The sequence below is a fragment of the Lotus japonicus genome, chromosome 6, assembly GCF_012489685.1.
Source record: "Lotus japonicus ecotype B-129 chromosome 6, LjGifu_v1.2".
Taxonomy (NCBI): domain Eukaryota; kingdom Viridiplantae; phylum Streptophyta; class Magnoliopsida; order Fabales; family Fabaceae; genus Lotus; species Lotus japonicus.
The window spans coordinates 22,475,934-22,496,796 of NC_080046.1; the positions used below are offsets into that span (position 1 = coordinate 22,475,934).

The 20,863-nt window shown below is 34.5% G+C and overlaps 1 long non-coding RNA gene across 3 annotated transcripts; it reads right to left on the reverse strand.

Moving 5' to 3' along the window:
• Positions 1-17,187: 17,187 nt before the first annotated feature.
• LOC130726859 (uncharacterized) lies at positions 17,188-20,070 on the reverse strand. Of its 3 annotated transcripts, XR_009015033.1 has the most exons (5): positions 19,951-20,048; positions 19,362-19,417; positions 18,951-19,086; positions 18,048-18,830; positions 17,188-17,895 (listed from the first exon to the last, which is right to left on the reverse strand). It is a non-coding gene; the product is annotated as an uncharacterized LOC130726859 (long non-coding RNA). The 3 variants fall into 3 exon arrangements; XR_009015031.1 differs by having other exon boundaries at positions 17,188-18,830; positions 19,951-20,070; XR_009015032.1 differs by having other exon boundaries at positions 17,188-18,775.
• Between the last annotated feature and the right edge of the window lie 793 nt (positions 20,071-20,863).

Below are 20,863 nucleotides of genomic sequence, written 5' to 3' on the forward strand. Positions count from 1 at the left end.
AAATGAGGGAGGGGCGTAGTAAGTAACTTCTGTTAGAATTTTGACGGAAGGACCATTAATGCTAACGGAGCCATTAGATTAGGACTCTGTCTGCTATTTTCATTCGTGTAGGACCAAGAATGCAAAAACGCAATTCGTGTGAGACCAAATATGCAATTAAGTCTAAAATATATTATGAAAAAATATTACTAAAAGGTATTGAACGCTTTACTGGTGGAGGAGGGTACTGAAGAAATTGACTTATAAATATTATTATGTAAAAAGGCTCACATTTAATGAAAATATAATATAAGTAGTCTTTATAATGGATAAAACCATGGTTGTCAGAACCGGACCGAATCGGCCGGTCTGACCGTTCTGATCGGGAACCGAAATCTAGGCCGGTTCGGTCCTCTCTCATAATCGGAGGTAGCTAAAACCGGTCAAAAACCATTGAACCGGTCAAAAAACCGGTAAACCGGTCAAAACCGGTGGTTCAGCAGTTTAAAACGGTTCTGTATTTTTTTACCAGAAATGGAAACATGTACCACGCGCATGGAAAAGGGAAAAATTAATGTTCAGTTATATTAGAGTAATGATATATACACACCTCACTTTCTCTTCCATCTCATTTCCACCTATTTTTCTTCCTATCTCTCTCTGCATATATCTCTTTCATTCCTTCAATACCTCCCAAGGTGGAGGTGGAAATGATAGGTGAATAAAACATTATTGGTTATATTATATGTGTCACTTGTGAGCTCACACGCACCCGAACATTACCTTTTTGACTTTTTCCATAAATTTTCCTATTCCCGTGGCACCTACTGTATCATTTCACCATTTCCATTTTTTTTTCAATTTTTCAATTTCTTTAGTCTTTTACACCTCTCACCATTTTCTCTTTCTTAAGTTTTTTTCATTTCCAACTTTTGGTATTCTGCAATCACTTACTCTCACTTACTACTCAGTGGATATAAAATGGTGTAAAACAATACCAATCATTTTACTTCTTAATTTTTTAAAAAAAAGGCGTGTAATTTTTATTTGTTGATTATATTTTTGGCGAGTGGCGTTCCCTGATGCGTTTGTGGAGATTCTAAACAGGGTTCACTCTGATCATAGTCCTCTCCTTCTTCATTGTGGCATCACCTTGGCCTCTACTCAAGACCGTCCTTTCCGTTTTCTTGCTGCATGGGCAGAACACTCTCAGTTTGAAGCCTTAGTTGAGAATTCTTGGAGAGCGGGGGAAGAAAGTATTCACCAAAATCTTGGCAGGGTACAGAGAGCATCTCAGGAGTTTAACAAAGATGTCTTTGGCAATATCTTCAGAAAGAAGAGGCATGTGGAAGCTCGCCTTCGAGGGGTCCAACGAGAGCTTGAGTTAAGAGTCACCTCAGATATGGTTCTCTTTGAAGCGGAGTTGCAGCGGGACTATAGAAGTATCTTGAGACAAGAAGAGCTTTTGTGGTACCAGAAAGCAAGAGAAAATAGGGTGAAGTTGGGTGACCGGAACACAGCGTACTTTCACACCCAAACTGTTATAAGAAGGAAAAAGAATTATATTCACCACCTTAAGTTGCAGAATGGTGAATGGTGCTCTGACGGGGAGGTGCTAAAGCAAGAGGTGCAATACTTCTTCACTAATCTTTTTGCGGCCCCTCCTCCTACAACGGCTTCGGTTCTTAGCCACAGTCGGTTCCCTAGACTGACTTCGGCAGCGCAAGACATGCTAGTGCAACCAGTAATCAAGGTGGAGGTTAGGGAAGCTTTAATGAGAATGAAGTCCTTCACTGCGCCGGGCCCAGACGGCTTCCAACCTTTTTTCTACAAGAAATATTGGAATCATGTTGGAGACTCGCTTTGGAGGATGGTAGAGGGTGCGTTTCAGGCAGGAGTGGTGGATGAAGAGTTGATGGAAATTCTAGTGGTCCTTATCCCGAAGGTTGATCATCCTTCTACGGTTAAAGAACTCCGTCCCATTAGTTTGTGCAATGTGACCTATAAATTGATCACCAAAGTGTTGGTTAATAGGCTTCGGCCTTTCCTCCATGATTTGATTGGCCCTACGCAAAATAGTTTCCTTCCAGGAAGAGGGACGATGGACAATGCTTTTCTTGCTCAAGAGATTATCCATCACATGGCCCACTCTCCTGCAAAGAAGGGTAAGGTGGCCTTCAAAATTGATTTGGAAAAGGCATATGATAGTGTTTCCTGGAATTTTCTGAAGGAGACCTTGGAATATTTTGGCTTTCCGGAACCTACCATCCGCCTCATCATGTGCTGTGTCACCTCTTCTCATATTTCTATTCTTTGGAATGGCTCGCGCCTACCTAAGTTCAAGCCGGGGAGAGGTCTTAGACAGGGAGATCCGCTATCACCTTACCTTTTTGTGCTTTGCATGGAGCGCTTATCGGTCTCTATTCAAAGCCTGGTTGATGACGGTGTTTGGAAACCTATTCGGATATCCAAAGATGGTCCTCCAATTTCCCATCTTTTCTTTGCGGATGATGTGCTTCTATTCTGCCAAGCGTCAACAAATCAGGTGAACCTTCTGGCTTCCACCATGAAATTATTCTGTGACAGTTCTGGTCTCAAAATTAATTTGAATAAATCAAAGGCTATCACATCCAAAGGTGTAGGAGCGGAGGTGAAAGCTGAGATTTCTAGTATTGCTCCCATTCCCTTTGTCAATGACTTGGGAAAATACTTGGGCTTTCCACTTAAAGGAGGCAGAGTTCAGCGGCAGAGTTTTGATTTCCTCCTTGAAAATATTCAACGCAAGTTGGGATCATGGAAAATGAATATGCTGAACCTAGCAGGTAGAGTGTGCCTTGCAAAGTCAGTTATAGCTTCCATTCCAACCTATGCTATGCAAGTTTTTTACCTTCCTCGTAGTGTGACAAGCCGAATCAACAAGATCATGCGTTCATTCATCTGGAGAAATAATCAAGGAGGAAAAGGATGGCACCTCGTGGGTTGGCATAATGTGGCAAGACCTAAGGATGAGGGAGGTTTGGCACTCCGTGATATGAACTATGCAAACACAGCTTTACTTGGCAAAGCAATTTGGGGTATCTTCCATAAACCCCATAAATTGTGGGTTCAAGCACTAACACATAAATATTTGCGTAAGTCTTCAATTTTACAGGTCCAATCGAAACCGTCGGATTCTCATGTGTGGAAGGGCTTACTTAAAGCGCGGGATCAATTGAAGAATGGATTCCTGTATCGGCTAGGTGATGGCACAACTTCCCTATGGTATGATGATTGGAGTGGGAGCGGAAAAATTGCCACCATGGTCCCTTACGTGGACATCCATGATGTTAGCTTGTCATTGAGGGATGTTATTTCAGATGGAGCTTGGAACGTGAGCAACTTATATACTGTTATGCCGACTGAGGTGGTGGAACAACTGGAGAAAGTGAAGCCAAATCTGATTCAGGGGCGTCGAGATACTTGGATTTGGGATCCCAGCGACAAAGGGTGTTACACGGTAAGAGAGGCATATGTATGGCTTCGTCAGCAGGACCAACCAGAAACACCTCAAGGGGATTGGCGATGGCTTTGGCGTTTGAAGATTCCTGAAAAAGTTCGATTGTTTATCTGGTTGGTATTGCATAACTCCCTCCAGGTGAATCGTTACAGATTCAGATGCAATATGGCGGATTCGCCGAACTGTGGCCGGTGTTCAGCGGCGGTGGAAGACATTCTCCATTGCCTGAGAGATTGTCCGCATTCCAGAGAGATTTGGAGGATGGCGGGTGCCTTGCGATGGAGGGGATTTATGGATAGCGACTGCCAGAATTGGGTTCGAAGACTAGCGCAGGGACCAGATGGCTTGAAGTTCATGATGTGTTTATGGGGAATCTGGAAATGGAGAAATAATATGGTTTTTGAAACCTCGCCATGGCTGATTCAGGAAGCATGGAGGCGCATCTGCCATGAGCATGATGAAGTGGCTCAGTTCCTGGATAATAACATTGCTGCAACGACTGAAAACTGGATGTGCAACAGGTGGGCGGTGCCTCCATCTGGGAAAATAAATCTGTGCGTGGATGGTAGTTTTTGGTTGCAGGATCAGCGTATGGGTGCTGGGGGCCTTGTGCGGGATGACCAGGGACACTGGGTGCGTGGGTTTCATGCCTTCCAAACGACGGGAAATGCCCTCCTGGCTGAAGCTTGGGCCTTAAAGCTTGGCTTGCAGTTGGTTTGGGATTGGGGCTTCAGAGATGTCATATGCAATGTTGATTGTGCTGACTTATTGAAGTCTTTGGAGGATGAAGAGAGTAGGATGTGCCTACCTATCCTGGATGACATTCATGAGCTTATTAGCAGGCAGTGGTCAGTCTCCCTGATTCGTGTCTCGCGTGATTGTAATAAGCCGGCAGATTGGTTAGCAAAGAAAGGAGCCTCTTCCCCTACGGTGCCCCTTTGTGTGCTTGATTCTCCGCCATTGGACTTAGAGATCCTCATTATGGGTGATCGTTTTGCGGCTTTGTAGTTGTTTGTGTTTGTTTATTTTCCGATGTAGCAAAAAAAAATAGTTAATCTTATCCATTGTTATTTTAAATCTATTATTTTAGTTGTATAATTCTGACTATATTGTGTAATTTTCATTTGTAGTTTGATGTTTTTATTTTTTTATTCAATATTATTATCTTATATGTTATATATTTATTTTAAAATAATATTAATTAATTGATAGCGGTAAAACCGGTTGGACCACGATTCAATTACGGTTGAACCAATGAACCGTGAACCAGTGCCCTCTTTGTTTGATTACCGGTTCGGTTTTAATAACCTTGGATAAAACAGTCATTAACTCTTACCATAACTTTTGCGTTAAAATTACACCTCCAAAATCCTAATATATTAAAAAAATATATAAACAAAAGTTGTTGTTGAAAATATAATTCAATAAAATAACTATTTTGTCTGATCATATAAAAAGTGAGTAAAAATGTTTATGCCCAATTTTTTCCCCCTAAACCTATTTTAAGCACAATGACTAGGGGAGGGGGGTGGTTAACATTTTTTTGTTTTTCACGGTACCTTTTAAGGAGTGAGAAAGCTGTTATTAGGAGTTTGTGTATGATGATAGTATGTTAGAGAGAGAGAGAGAGAGACTTTTCAATACAGGGTATTAAATGAGATTAACTCACTATCAGAAAATAAATATAAAAATTCACAACTTTAGTGATCAAATTGAAATTCATGCGTAATTTAACAACAGACTTAAAAAATGATAAATGGAAAAAGATAGTTTAGACCAACATGACTTATGATCTACAAGGTCAGAAACTTTTAAACACATTTCCTAAGTATAGAAACGAAGTGCAAGTCAGCACAAAAATAGCTATTTGTTCTGATATAAAAATCTAAGAGCTAAACGGATGAGCAAAAGATTTAGTTTATTTTAGTAGGTAGCATATGAGTTCATTGGTGCGGCAAAGATCTCCCTTTTATAGTGGGTTAACCCACAAACCATAGATGAGACATTATTACGTTGTTGGTTGACTTATAGGCAGATAGCATCAATCATGAGATTGTCTTACTACACGGTTGGTTGACCTGGAGACACAACGCGTCAATCAGGGTGGAGTCTTAACTTCTTTCCTTAGCCACTCACGCGATTGGAGGATGCTCAACCGCTTAGCTGACAGTCAGCTCTCCTCTCAATATTATGGGCTCGAGCTTTGGTTTCCAAGCCTGCAACCCAAGTTTCATCCGACTGGCCCAAGTAGAGGAGTTCAACCATCCAACCTACTAGTGAAGAGTTTAACCATCCAACCTACTAGTGAGGAGTTCAACCATCCAGCCTACTAGCGAGAAACTCAACCATCCAACCTACTAGGGAGGAGCTCAACCATCCAAGCTACTAGTGAGGAGCTCAACCGTCTTTCCTACTAGTGAGGAGCTCAACCATCCAACCTATTAGTGAGGAGTTCAATCGTCTAGCCTACTAGCAAGGAGCTCAACCGTCCAGCTCAACTGTCCAGTACAAAATCCTTGACGGTCCACAACCCCCCAAGGCTTATGGCTGAAGCTTCTCCCACAAAAGCCTTAAGAGAATTCATTATGTGTGTGACTTATGGGTGTCCCTTAAGTTTTATCATCTCCTGGTTTAGAAGAGTAAGCAGAATGAACGGCCAAACATTTGATGCGTCGACCAACTATGAGTTGTCGGGGATGCTGAACACATTTGATGTTAGAGGCTGTTCGCCGGAGTTAGCCAAATTAGTCTTTGAGCAAAAATTAAGTCTTCCGAGCGAACAATTGATCTTCATTTCGTGCCATGGGTAAGAGTTAAGTCTCATGTGTCCATGGTTGCTCTTCTTATCGCGTCTTGGGAAAGAGTTTAATCTCGTGTGCCAACGGTTGCTCTTCTTTTCACTGTAAACGAATAGCATTGGCGACCGCATTGCGGTCAATTGTTTCTCGGGAGACACTCAACCGAAGTTGGTGGAGAAGTAATGCACCTGGTCGAGGACCAAGTGGAGACTCTCGACGCTCAGCCGGAGTTGGCGGAGGAGTAACGCACCTGGCCGAGGACCATGGCGGAGAGTCTCGACGCGCAACTGGAGTTGACGGAGGAGTAACGCACCTGGCCTAGGACTAAGTGGTGAGTCTTGATGCTCAACCGGAGTTTGCGAAGGAGTAACGCACCTGGCCGAGAACCAAGGTGGTGAGTGTCGACGTGCAACCGAAGTTGGTGGACGGATAACGCACGTGGCTGAGGACCAGGTGGTGAAACTCGATGTGCAACCAAAGTTGACTGAGATCCTGAGATAGCAATGGCGAAGATACACTGTAGTGCTACCCCCCTTAGTGGGCCAAATAAAAAACTAACCTCTAATGGGAGAGAAAATGGTACCCATACCTTTATTTTGCAAGAAACAAACGTCAAGTACAAGAAATTGAAATACAAAATTTAGAATTTTTTTACCAAAGTGCTTAGATGTAGTAAAAATCCATTTTTCTAGTATTCTAAGAACGGAGTATAGGACGACCGCCAAAATCCTCAAGATCCCCCTCCTTCATCAACCTTGACCGCGTAGTCACGGATAGCCACAAAGTTGTCGAGCTCCTCAGTCAGGTTTAGCAGTTCGGATGACTTCCTCACCCAATCAGTGGAACTCCACGCTTTGCTTGACTGGTGGGATGAAGAACTTTCTCCTCCTCTTCGCGGGCTGCCTTTAACGGTTACTCTCCTCCTGATTTTTAAATGGTGTTAGCCTACGACAGTTTTCATCGAGTGACAGGGCGTGGTGGACAGAGAAGTCATCATTGAATGTAGGGGTGCACATGGGTTGGGTTGGATGGATTTTGGTCAAAATAAAATCCGAACCGATCAAAATTGTCTGGGTTGGGTTGGGTTGGATTTCACAAATTTTTTCTTCAGACCCGATCCGAACCAACCCGACGAAGTTCGGATTGGGTTGGATGGATCAATTGGGTCACTATATTAAAATAATAATATATCTGAAATATTAAAGAATCTTGCAAAAATTATTATAAATTCAAAAAAAGTTATAAAAAATACTAAATGTGTTATAATACTAAATAGCATAAAAAGATACAAAAAGTCATATCGAATAGCATGAAATAATACCACATAAATGAGATATAGCCAAATATCATGAAAACATAAAACTTTATTACCAAATCACATGAAACAATCTAACATAAATAGTACCTAAAAAGTGAAAAACAACACTAAATGTCATGGCATGACACTTAGAACTTAGATGTCTCCAACATGCCAAATAACTATATATTAAGATGTAACAAATAACTACGAACAAATACTCTAAGTTCAAATATGATAAATAACTACAAATACTTAAGTCTCAAAGTTTCAAAAAGTCATCACTCCGACACTAGCACTCCAAGTATGAGTAAAATTATAAAAAAATTATTATTATATGGATGAATTATGGGTTGGGTTGGATGGATTTGAATTGAATCCGAAATCCGATCCGAACTTGGTTGGGTTGTAGTAAAATCCATCTGATTAACCCGATTGCCCGATCCAACCCGCATTTTTTCTATTGGATCAGATTGGGTTGGACGGATTCATTGGATCTACCCGGCCCATGTTCACCCCTAATTGAATGGGCTGATTGAAAATCTACTTTCGAACGCCTCCGTGCAAATAGAAGGTGGATCATACGAAGCACTTGTCAAAATGGTAGTAAAAGAGAAGATAGCAGTTCAGGGAAGCTCCTTTGATTCCTGGCTCTGTTTATTTTGATTGACAGTGTTGTGAGAGAAAACGTTGGTTTTCCTATGCGGGTGGGGTTTTGGTTGGGTTCCATGTTATTTCTCCCCTGTTTGTTTATGTTCTGTTTCGTCTTTGATACTTGGGTCTGTACAGTTTGTTTTGACACCGCTTGTGCTATTTATTCATATATATAAAAAATGATATATGTTTATCTGAAACTTTTTTTTGGTAGATCTGGATAAATACCATTTTAGGTGAATTTATCTCATGGTATTTAGTTTTGCTTACAATTAGTTGAAACTTCAAGTATGTTTTCCGAATGGAAATGCTTTCTTTTTGCGTCGTGGACTTCATGGCTATGTTGACACTTTCTACGCCACATAACAGATTGTGAACACCTAATTTTGTCCTACCGTTTATAAAATTAATTTAATATAAAAATAACACTCAAAATTATATTAATAGTGATTAATTAAATAATTTCAGATTTATAATATTAATTAATTAATTACGAAAATAATAAAATACCAAAAATAAATTAGGTCAAGTATTTCTTCCTCTCCAAGATTGGTTCCAAAGAATATTCTAGTTATTTAGGAAATGGAGGAATAATTCTCAAGAATATTGTAGGAGTAGTGAGCAAGAAACCCTAGACTCATCAGCTATAAATAGATGAGAGGTTTTGTGGTAAAGATCAGGTTGAAAGTGGGAGAGAAATAACTGAGGGATCACTTGCGAGGTTCCATCATTGAGCCATAGTTCTGAAACTAAAATTAATTCATACGGTGTGAGAGTGTCTAGGGGAAGAAGGTACGATCAAAAGGAGGAATAAAGCCAAGGGGCCATCAAGAACAACACAAAAGATTGTCAAAAGGAAAGATCTTTACGGTGCTTCAACCAGGTTACCTTCTCCCTTTCTCTAGTTTGTGATTACGTGCACATGTTGATTGGTCCCCTTTTGTTTAACTGCCAGTGGGTTCGAACATTATGCAAGTAAATCAATTACAAGTTTAACAAATGCCTTTTAAATCAATTAAAATAAAGTTATATCATGGTGCACAACTTCAGTATCAATTTTATACCATAACTGTTAACAACATTCTCAAACCTTATAACGCAGAATCACGTTGCAGTATTGCACTACACACCTGTTAGCTTCCTCATATTTTTCATCCCTCCTTTAATGTGTCACGAAATCATAACTTGGCTAAAGCAAGTAGCTTTTTATTCATGTGCGTCTCCTTAACTAATAGTGTACCTGATTGTTTTGCTTTGTGTGGCATCATTAAATTGGTGAGGGGTTATATATATATCATTATGATTTTTGCCCACGGGGAGAAACAAGGGATAGATATTGAAATTGGAATGGAAGCACTGCTCTTGCTATTGCATTGCAGACTAGATTTTGGTTGCCATGCAGGCATTAACTAATATATTGAATTAAAAATAATAAATTGCACAAGAAGATATGCAGTGGCGCTGCTCTCTTCCATTTAGACTAGGTTTTTTTCTTTTTTTAATCTTTTCAAATCATGTAATTAATTAAGTTATTCAATTAAAAATAATAAAATGCAAAAGACATTAATAAGTAAATTAAATCAAATAGAAAGAAGCAGCAACGTTGCTATAGTTTTAAAGTTGTAAATTTTAAAAGAAATTATTGTAATGATTAAAATATTTTAATCTAAAATCAATCAATATATATATTAGAAAAGAAGAACTTTCATAGTGACGTGTCAGCACCAGATTAATTCTTAGTGACGTGTCAGCACCAGATTAATTCTCATAAAAATTATTTCACGTGTCAATTTGTTAGAGGATATAATTTTTAATTGATATATGTTTTAATTTTATATATTCTAACATAATTAATTGATATTATTTTAGAAGATATAATTTTCAATTGATATATGTTTTAATTTTATATATTCTAAAATAATTGATTGATATTATTTTAAAAGATAATATTTGGTCTTTTAATTTATTTTAAATTTATTTTTAGAATATATTGATTAATTTTTATTGAATTTTTGAATTTTTTATTAATTCATGATTTTATGAGTTTTTATTGTGATTTGCTAGATTTTGTTAGTTTTTATCTATCTTTATTTAATACCTTTTTTAATATTAGATTTGATTGAGATTTAGGTTGTTTATTTATTAATTTTATTTTAATTTATCTTATTATTTATTTAATTTTACTTCCAGTAAATATTTTATTTTATTTTATATTTATTTATAGAGTATAATAATTAATTTTTATTGAATTTTCGGATTTTTAATTAATGCAGGATTTTATGAGTTTTTATTGTGATTTGCTAGATTTTGATAGTTTTTATCTATCCTTATTTATTATTTATTTAATTTTAATTTCATGAAATATTTTATTTTATTTTTGAGTTACTTTTAGAGTATAAATGAATTTTTATGGTATTTTTATTGAATTTTCATATTTTTATTTAGTTCAGGATTTTATGAGTTTTTTATTGTGATTTGCTAGATTTTGTTAGTTTTTATCTATCTTTATTTAGTACCTTTTTAAAGTTTAGATTTGATTAGGATTTAGGTTGTTTATTTCTTGATTTTATAATAATTTATCTTATTATTTATTTAATGTTAATTCTAAGAAAAAGGAGTTGATTTGGTGCTGAGGGTCCACAAAGCTACCATGGACACGCTGAGATTTGATAGCTGTTATTTCTACCTCTGCCACATGTCGTGATCAGGACAGAGGTATGCCGTAAGATGATGTTACGTGAAAAAGAGTTTATCATGTTGTGATTGATGGTTTGTGCCATTTCAGTTTATCCTTTGTTCGTAATTCAATCCTGGATTCTTAAATTTCACATATTTTGTGTGTTTTTATCCAAAAGTTTACAAATTTTTGCATAGACCCTTTAACGAATCATTGTTGAAGACGTAATGTTTTGATTCTGATGTAATGTTTTTTCTATTGTTATTCTTCTGCTTTTATATTTTTTTAAACCAGATTTTAGTATAGTTTGTAGAAATCCATGTGTGTGAAGCCATTCTAAACCAGATTTTGGTATAATTTATAGAAATTTACGAAACTTAGGATAGCCTGAATTTATATTCATTTATAAAATTTTGCCCGTTTTTATTCATCAGGTTTGAGCTGTGTGTATAAGCATACTATTTGCACTGTATGTGAATGATGCACAACTTACTAATTTTTTTTAATGATGCACTGGTCAGTCAAATTGATGAAAGCATATGAGGAGCTCACATTTAATCTTCATGAGTATGTTTAGCCCACTCTTAAGGTTGGTTCATGTTTTCCTCAAACTCATTAGTTTTGCATATTCTCATGTTTTAGTATGTCAATTGGGTGACTTATCTTACTTTGCTCTATATATTTCCTTAAGTTCAATTTAAATTGATTGTTAGTATAAATTTATTGGTGAAGTAACCACAATTATTTTGGGTGGGAGAATTATTTTGTTTTTTTCTCATATATATATAGATAATTTGTTGGGGTGCGCACATATGGGGCAATACACCATTTTTTGTTTCTCTTGACTGAAATGTGCCTTTGATTTTTTGTTTCACAAGGGTTCCACCCCAAGATTCAAAAATACACTAAATACAATTCTTTCACCACAGTCCTTTCAAATTGGTGAAGGAGGGTATTTTGTTCTTCAAGACTTCATTTTGGGTTTCTGTTTCAATCTTCTTCATAAATTAATTTTGTTCTTCAACTAATTGTAAGATGTCATATGCTTCAAGGATTTCTGCTTTTCTCTTCTTAATCAAAAGCAAAAGGATTGAGGAAAAGAAAATCTTCTAGGGTGCAGAATATTCACTAATTGCAAAAAAAAAAAATAACACGTGTCATTATCAGATTAATTCTCATAAAAAAATAGATTTAAAAATTTTAGATTTGATTAGGATTTATGTTGTTTATTTCTTGATTTTATCTTAATTTATTTTTAATTTATTTTTAGAGTAAAAAAAATACATTTTTAAATTTTAGATTTGATTAGGATTTAGGTAGTTTATTTCTTGATTTTATCTTAATTTATTTATTATTTATTTTTAGAGTATTAATTAATATATCCCAAACTTTTTTTTAAAAAGAGTGAGTTTGAAAGCTATAGCTTAAGTTAATTTATTAATATACTAGTACTTTTACCCGTGCGATGCACGGGGGTTATTCATTTGTGTTTATCGTGTATATTTTTTCTTTTTAAATTTGTGTTTTTTTTATGTTTATTGATAGAAAATTTATTATGAGTTAAAAGAATAAAATTAATTTTAGATATTATTAAACATAAATTTGTATTCTTTTTCAAGTGATGAATGTATTTGTTTTTATTTTGTAGAAGCCGTACATTTTTTTTTTGGTTTTTGTCCTGACTTTTTTTGTATGAGCTTGGATTAAATATGTACTTACCACTACGTTGCGTAATAAGTCTTCGTCTATATGTAAAATATCATCACTTAAATACTCTCAGGTTTCTTTCCATACAAATTATGCCCTTAAAAGCATATATGATAATAGTAATGTAGCAAAAAGTTTTATAAGATTGTTTGTTGTGCCGCAATGCAAAGTTTCTGTTACTTCATCAATGTATTGTTTATCATCTTCAAGTAAACTCATAGTATAGCATACGTCCTTGAATGTGTCATATATAAATTTATATACTTTTCTTATTCTTTGAAATGAATGAGTCTCTTTGTAAAATTTAGCAATAACCTTAGATAATATTAATTTTTTTATAGCCTATAATTTGTCAAAATCTGTGTTACTTTTGTTACATTTATCAAAAGAAATTATGAATTAAAAGCTTTAAATTAAATTTAGATATAAAAAATCATAAATTTGGAAGTTTTGTTTTATCGTGAAAAAAACATGAAAATAAACCTATTTGTAAACCATGGAAACTGTCCAATATTAAGTAGGATGGAATCAATAGGAAATCATTACAAAATCAAAGAGCAAGTTATAGCACATTTAGACATTCTAAGCTAAAAAATCAGTATCTAGCCTCTGGGTATATGCACTTGCAAAATGACTAAAAGTTCGAGCCTTAATTCAATGCAAATATGTAAACGCAGACTATATGAACTGCACATTTTCAATGAGCGTTGCTGCTAATTTATATAGTTGTAGGGCCGGTTAGTGGAAAATTTATTTTTTAGAGTGATATCATATTTAGTATTAAAACCACCACCTTTAATTTTTATATTCTAATATTAATATTAATTAATAACTGCTTAATAATTCTCTAGATCAAAACATATTAATTGTGACCTATGGAATTCCCTAAAGTATATGAACTAAATAGTAATGAGCTAAATAATAATACACTCATTTACAAAAATTTCAACGTAAATAATTAATGTTTTAATAAAATTAAAAACCATTAATTTAATACTTATATAGTTTCAGGGAAAAGGGATAATGAGAAGGTTATTTTCTACATTGATATCATATTAAACCCACTATCTTTATCTTTTATGGATTAATATTAATATTAATTTTTATTTAACTAATAATTCAATAAACCAAAACTAACTTTATGTGCTCTATGGAATTTCCTAACTCATATGAACCAAATACTAATAAACACTTTTTTATATATTTTAAGGTAAATTGAAGGATATAGCATGACATTAATGAGAGGATTGGAACCGTTAGATAATGAGAAAGTTATTCTTTCATCGATATCATATTTAATATTAAAATCATCTCCTCCAACTTTTAAGGATTAATATTAATATGAATTATTGTTTAATTAATTATTCTATAAATTAAAACTAATTATGTGTGTCTATTTAAATTTGTAAGTGATATTTATTTGGCGTGTAACTATTATTAACTATGATCATTTTTTAGGTAAAGCTCATAGACTTTTATTTAATTACTAATATAGTAATATTAACTATGATCTTAAAAATAAAGTTTGGTGAAAGTGAAAGGTTATTCCAATGTTTGTTTTGGCATTCATATCAAATATAATGTTAAAAATCATACCTATAATTGTTAAATATTAATAATACTTAAAATATTCTATAAATAAAAACGTATTTACCATGTCCAATGAAATTATATAACTAAAGTTAACTTATTTTATTTAGTGTGTAATCAATTTTTTTTTGTCAACATAAACTCATATTAGTGTGTAATCAATATTATGTGAATGGAATCGCAAAAGTGCAAAAATCTGTGGATTAAATTCTTTATTTTTGTGTTATCATCAAACACTTTGAGGTGAGATTTAAATTCAATCTTTAAAGTATATTTTCTAACTTATATATAACCCCTATAGTATATTAATGTGTTTTCTTTAATCTTCCTGTGTTTTTCTCCTCCCCTGTACTTAAGATTTAACTTTTGGATGTTTTATTGAATAATATTTCCTGATAGAGATTAAGCATGTTAATGAAATATTTTTCAATACAAAAGCAATCAGTTTATTCCATTTTTATTTGTATATATAAGAATTTGACCCTGAAAAGAAAATAGGACCAATATCCTTCAATTTTTGGTCTAGAAAATATCATTAATAAAAAAATTGAAAATAATAAATCACTTATTATGAAAATCTAACTTGAAGGTTAGAAGTTCTTTTGTCATATAATTGTTCAAAAAAAAAATGCCTTCATGTTAGATCTAAGTGAACTTTTTTCAAAAGCATAAACTTTTATTCATTAAGAAGATAAAAATTGAGAAACAATCTTTCTCTATTTGACAAAGAGTCAAAATATGACATAAATTATATCTATCACACTCAACGAAACATACCTTCACAATTGACAAAGAAAGCCAAATAAAAGGGTTGTCAGCCTACAAAACAATTTTTAAAAAATTATTCAATGACAATTTAGATGTTAAATTGGTGAATGCCATACACCAATTTTTTCAAGGATGACAAATAGGCAATGGAAAGATTGAATTAAACTAAGAAGAGTAATGATATAAAGAAACTATATATAAGATAAGATTTCATAAAGTTTAGGTAGTTGGCTACCTTGAGATGTACAACTTTTTAATGGCTAACACCAAGCCTGGCATGAGAAACTTAACATCGGTTACATTATACCTTAGAGAGTAGATCGACAACAACAATTGACCTCAGATAAGAAGATATTGACTTCAAATCTTGGATTGGTTTTTGAACCATGAAGAATGCATATTGGAAACATACTGACACAAAAATAAAAAAAAATCACGCAAAAATGAAATCGATAAACATGAAGTCATTGTTCAGGAAATCGTGATCTTACATCCTTCTATAAAAATATAAGGAAAAAATAAAGAACAAAACAAAACACGTACACAATCTAAAAACTACATTGATTTTTTGTGCAGGATTTACAAAACTTGAAACCTAAAACATAAGCTAGTAGCTCACCAATTTCATAGCAGCAAAGAAACCCTGCATAGAGTTATGATTTGCAGTCAATGGTAACTCTGGAGCCCAAAAATGTAGATGGCGTTAATGGAAAGATGTAGACAAATCAAACAAATGAAGAGTATTTATACCTAAAGACTCAACTATGAAGGATATGAAAAGCTCCAACAATTTTCTTCCACATTCCATTCATTGAATAGTATTCATTTTAGAATCAATTAAAATTGGAGGAGAAGTTTTGGATAATAAAAAGTCATGAATCATTAATTTAAAAAAGTTGAAACAATTAGAATATTGAAAGATCAAGAATTATTTAAAGTATTAAAATCATTAAAGTGTTCTCAAATTTTTAAATCAATTTCATAAGAGATGAATTAAAAATATATATTTTTTAGGAAATGTATAAAAAATATAAATAGTTGATTTGACAAATGGCGAAACTGAAAGAGAAATAAAACTACATAAATTCTAAAAATTTAGAATAAATTAAAAATTATGTGGTAACAAAATAACATATTTGTATATAGCTCAAAAATTCAGATAATAAATAAAAATATTTTTAAAAAAAAGTATGCATGATTGTTAAAGAATTGTTGATTAACCTAATGGAATATAAAAAATCAATGTTATTAAAAACCACACATTAATTCATGTTTAAATTTAAAACGTTAAATTTGATATTACTTTTTTATGTGAATATGATTGTAGAATTTGAAAGGTTCTTTTGACATTATTTGACACTTTGAAGTTGGATCAATTGTTCTCTTTAAGGTTATATGGAATGAACGGCTGAGATTCAATTTATGCAAAATAAAATGCATTTTTACCGAAATATCCATGTTCATCTTTCACAGTTTGTAGAATTAATTGTTGAATGACAGATTTGCCCCCAAGGTTGCACAAACTCTCCCTTTATATATAGTATAGATAGATATAGATAGATATAGATAGATAGATAGATTGTAAGCTTCACTAAAATCCCATTGGGATTCCATGACTTTGCTAACTTCCCTATGTTCTAATTTAATGAAATCATTTGCACAATAATTTATATCAGTTGCATTTTTTTTTAATATTTTTTTAGCAGACTTAATATCTTTTAATTTTTGTCGTAAAAGAAAAACTGGAACGTGTAAAATAAAGAAGAGCATACCAATAGGTTAAAAAGTTTAATAAAAAGTGAAAGTATGTATACATCTAGCACCAGATATAAGGCACAAAAAACTACCATCCAACAATATATATTGAAAAAGTTTATCGTAATATGAGTTGTTTTCGAGCCCCATGTCTTATGCGAGCATCTGTAACTGCAGAAGGCTATTTATAAGTTGTAAGTTAGGAGATTCCAAGAAAGCATAAAGGAAAAAATGGTTGATTTAGTAGACTCTGTTGGCAAATGAGTGCTTTATGCAATAACTATTCCGCAAAGAAACTCCATGATATGTGATGATTATATAAGGGGGGGAAAAGATATTTATTGAAGCACTAAGTGAACAAAAATAGGTAATTAGGAACAAATAATTAAATAAGGATAGGTATTACATATATGTAAGAGGCAATAACTTATTACATACAAAATAAGCCCTGATAAAAAATAGCATGTGATAATGTAACATATGACATTCACCAATGTCATATCACTTTTTAATGATAAATAAACATGGATCACTTTAAAATTAATGCTAGCTTGATTTCACATTCTCCTGTCACAAAGAGGACTGTTTGAGGCCCTTCACTAAACACATGCAGTTGCACATTCTCTAGACTCTTGACTTGGTACTGTATTTGATGTTTCCAGGAGTGAGCTTCATGATCCTCTTGTGAATGACTCTTCCATTGACTTCTTCTTGGCACAACCTGCACTGTGCTCCGTTCTTCTCTCAGCCAGCTCTAACCTGGGCAGAACCCATTCATAAAGGATACCTCTGTGAGGTTCTTAACTTCAAGATGCAATGCAGATTCTCTCTTCTTCCATTCAGCTTCTCTCTTGCGACAATCAACACCTGAGAACATAATTGGCATATATTTTCTTAACCAAGAATGAAGGAAATATAACATAGTCTATTCAAGGATAATCCAACCGTCACAAAGGCAAGAAGAAATGCTGCGATAAATATAAAAGCTATGGGAAACACACTTTTTTCAAACCATGATTTGGGGCTTTGGAAACGCCAAACAAACATGCATGTCAATATGACGATACCTTTCTTTCAAGGGCACCTGCTCTCTTCTTCCATTAAGCTTCTTTCTTCTTCAGTTGACAATCTCAAGATCAAAATTGATTTAATTTCTTAACCAAGAATGATGGACCTATATATTCAAGTATACTCCAACTCACACAAAAGCCAAGGAAGAAATAATAGCAATATTATTTTAATAGCTTTTAGGAAAAAGCTTTTTTAAAATTGACAGTTTGAGTTTGCGAACGCCAAACATAACATCCAATGTCAATATCATCATACTTTGCTTTCAAGGACAACACATTTGTCCTCTAACACATCATTCGATATTATTGCAGCTTCTGTTTTCAAGCACTGGATTTTTGCTTCAATCTCTTGCTCAAGTCGCTTGACATTATAAGCTCCAAAATCTGTTACTCCGTATTCATGGTAAAGCATGAAGGAAATGAGTGAATGCATCATGTCAGAATCAGATAAAAGGATAGTTTAGCAGCTGCATTTAACAAATAGAATAATAGTGTTATATCTGAAACTTTCTTTTGAAACTCAACCTGTAGCTTAGCTCGATATTCAACAAATCCCTTTTAATTTTACCCTAGCCAAAAAGGAAAATATAAACTAATCCAATATATAGCACATTCTTTTGCCAATGATGGCCATTCTCCAATGTCATAATCATCCTTGAGTTCCAAATGACAAAATGGCTTTTAGTTATATACCATGAGAGAAATGAAAAAGGAAAACTATAAGCACAAAGTAATGAGAGAAATGTAAATTTAAAACTTTTCAAAGATATCACTCAGTACCCAACTTGCACAGTTAAAAAATAAAAGCAACACTATTTACAGAGATAGAGATTGAAACACATAGATGTGGGAAGAAGCCAAGCAAGCTAGTGCACAAAAAACCACTTAACTAAGAACGAAATTGATCGTCGATCTCATCAGAAGGAAGACCTTGACGACGTAATCAGATGGTGGGGTTAGCTGAGCGGCAGAGGAGAAGAGGTTCTGAATGGCAAAATGAAAATGAGTGTCCAAAGTTCCGTACACATTATTGTTCAACCTGTGGAAGAAATGCAGCATGAGTTGCATTGTACGAAGAGAAACACACAGAGAGTTTGTAGCAAAAGCTAAAATGTAACTGCAAAGATACAAATTAGTGAGGAGGAAAAATAGGTCTTACCTGATTGAGGATCTTCTCTCAATGGAATGGGGCTGCAGAAACTCATTTCGCTGGTCCCGTTGCATTTCGATCCAGCCATCCTGTCTTCCTTCGCGCCGCTGCCACTCATTCAGACCCTCACCAATTAAATTTACATCTGCAACTACAGCTTTTTACATGAAACATCTACAATGCTTTCCAAATCAATGCTACAATTCACATGATTTCATAAACAAAAGTTTCTTAGCATGGCACTTTTGCCCTGTTGTTACAACTTACTTCAATCATTCAATTTTAAAAGTGCTATAACTAACAATGTCAAAAAACGTGGTTTCATCATAAATTCTTTAAACACATTTTAAAAAAAAAACCTTAAAGTTTAAAGAGATGGGCCGTTAATGAATTATATTGGCAATAAGAAAATGACGTTACCTGATTCAACTCAACGTGTCCTTAAATGGTAATGATCCTCCATTTCACATCATCTTCTGAATCAGTGAAAAACACAAAACAAAGTTAAGTTACAGAATTTGGATCATAAACTTTTCTGGGAAATCTTGAAAATTTCCCAGTAATTTGGATACATCAGGTTCTGCTAAGCCAAACCAAACCCATTACTCACTGACCCTTGATGATGGTTTAAACAAATCAATCATCCTTGACTAATTATGGTTTGAGTTTGTGTTCCATATTGGAGGATTGATTGAGGGTGTGGTGTGGTGAATTGAGCTTGTTTGTTATGTAAAACTGATTTATTAGATTGGTGGAAGCAACATTACGAAGCCTAATATACAATCCACACCAGGAAGCTCAGGGTATTTGGATTTGTATCCTGGAAAAGTAACAATTATACACTCTTTTTTTAACAGTAGTAACAATTATACTCAGATTTTCAAAGAATTGTAAGAGACATAATTAATTTGGAAATTAACTAATCTAATTGAAAGAGAACAACAGAGTACAAAAAGGGAAGAAAAAACCTGAAACAATAAAGAGAAAGAAAAGAGTTGAAGCGCTAGACCTGGACGATGATGACGGATTGACGGAAATGACATGCTCTGGTTCAGATTAATCTGAAACAATAAAGATGGATAATCGAATATAAGTTAAAACGTTGAAAGATCAGGGATTCAGATGACAGAGAACAAAACATGCAAAACATGCAATGGTAGTGGGTGAAAGCTGAAATTAGCAAAACGAAAACATTCCTGATGATTGAAGGAGCGGCAGAAACCCTAAACCCCATATCATTCCACCAATTTCTGCAAGAAGCAAAGAACCCCTTAAAAAAACAACAATCAGAGACCCACAAAGATCAGAAAAACGAAAGAAAAGAAACGAAAAGAAAAGAACCAAAGCCCAGAAGATTGAAATCCGCCTTCAATCTCATCTGCTTCGCCTCGTTCGTGCTCTACCTCGCCTCGCTCGTGCTCTGTTCCGGTTCTGCAGACACGATCGAAGGAAAACGGAGAACGTGCAACGCGATTAAAAGCGCAAGAAGAATGAAAACGGATGGAAAAGGAGAAACCGAAACCTACGAACCTCCTCCGAGTCTTCCACGTCGCCTCCTTCACCTCCGCTAAGAGGCTTGGCCTCACTGGTGCTCTCTTCTACCGCTGACGGTGGCCGCTCAACGTCTGTCGCCTCCAATCTCATCCTCCCTCTCTCTCTCTCTCTCTCGATTTCTCTCTATTTGACGTGGTAGATTTTGGGAACCGTCGAATGGGAAGATGGGAAGGAAAAGGGAAGTGAAACGGAGCAGAGCGAGAAACTTGAACGTTCAGACTTCAGAGAGAAACCTTTCTCCATTATGAAAACGGATGAAAATTGAGAAACGCAAACGATTTCTGGAGGATTTCAACAGTATAGATTTGATCTGTAACTAATAATTTATTGTGAATCAATGACTGAGATTTAATTCAAGTGAAATAAAA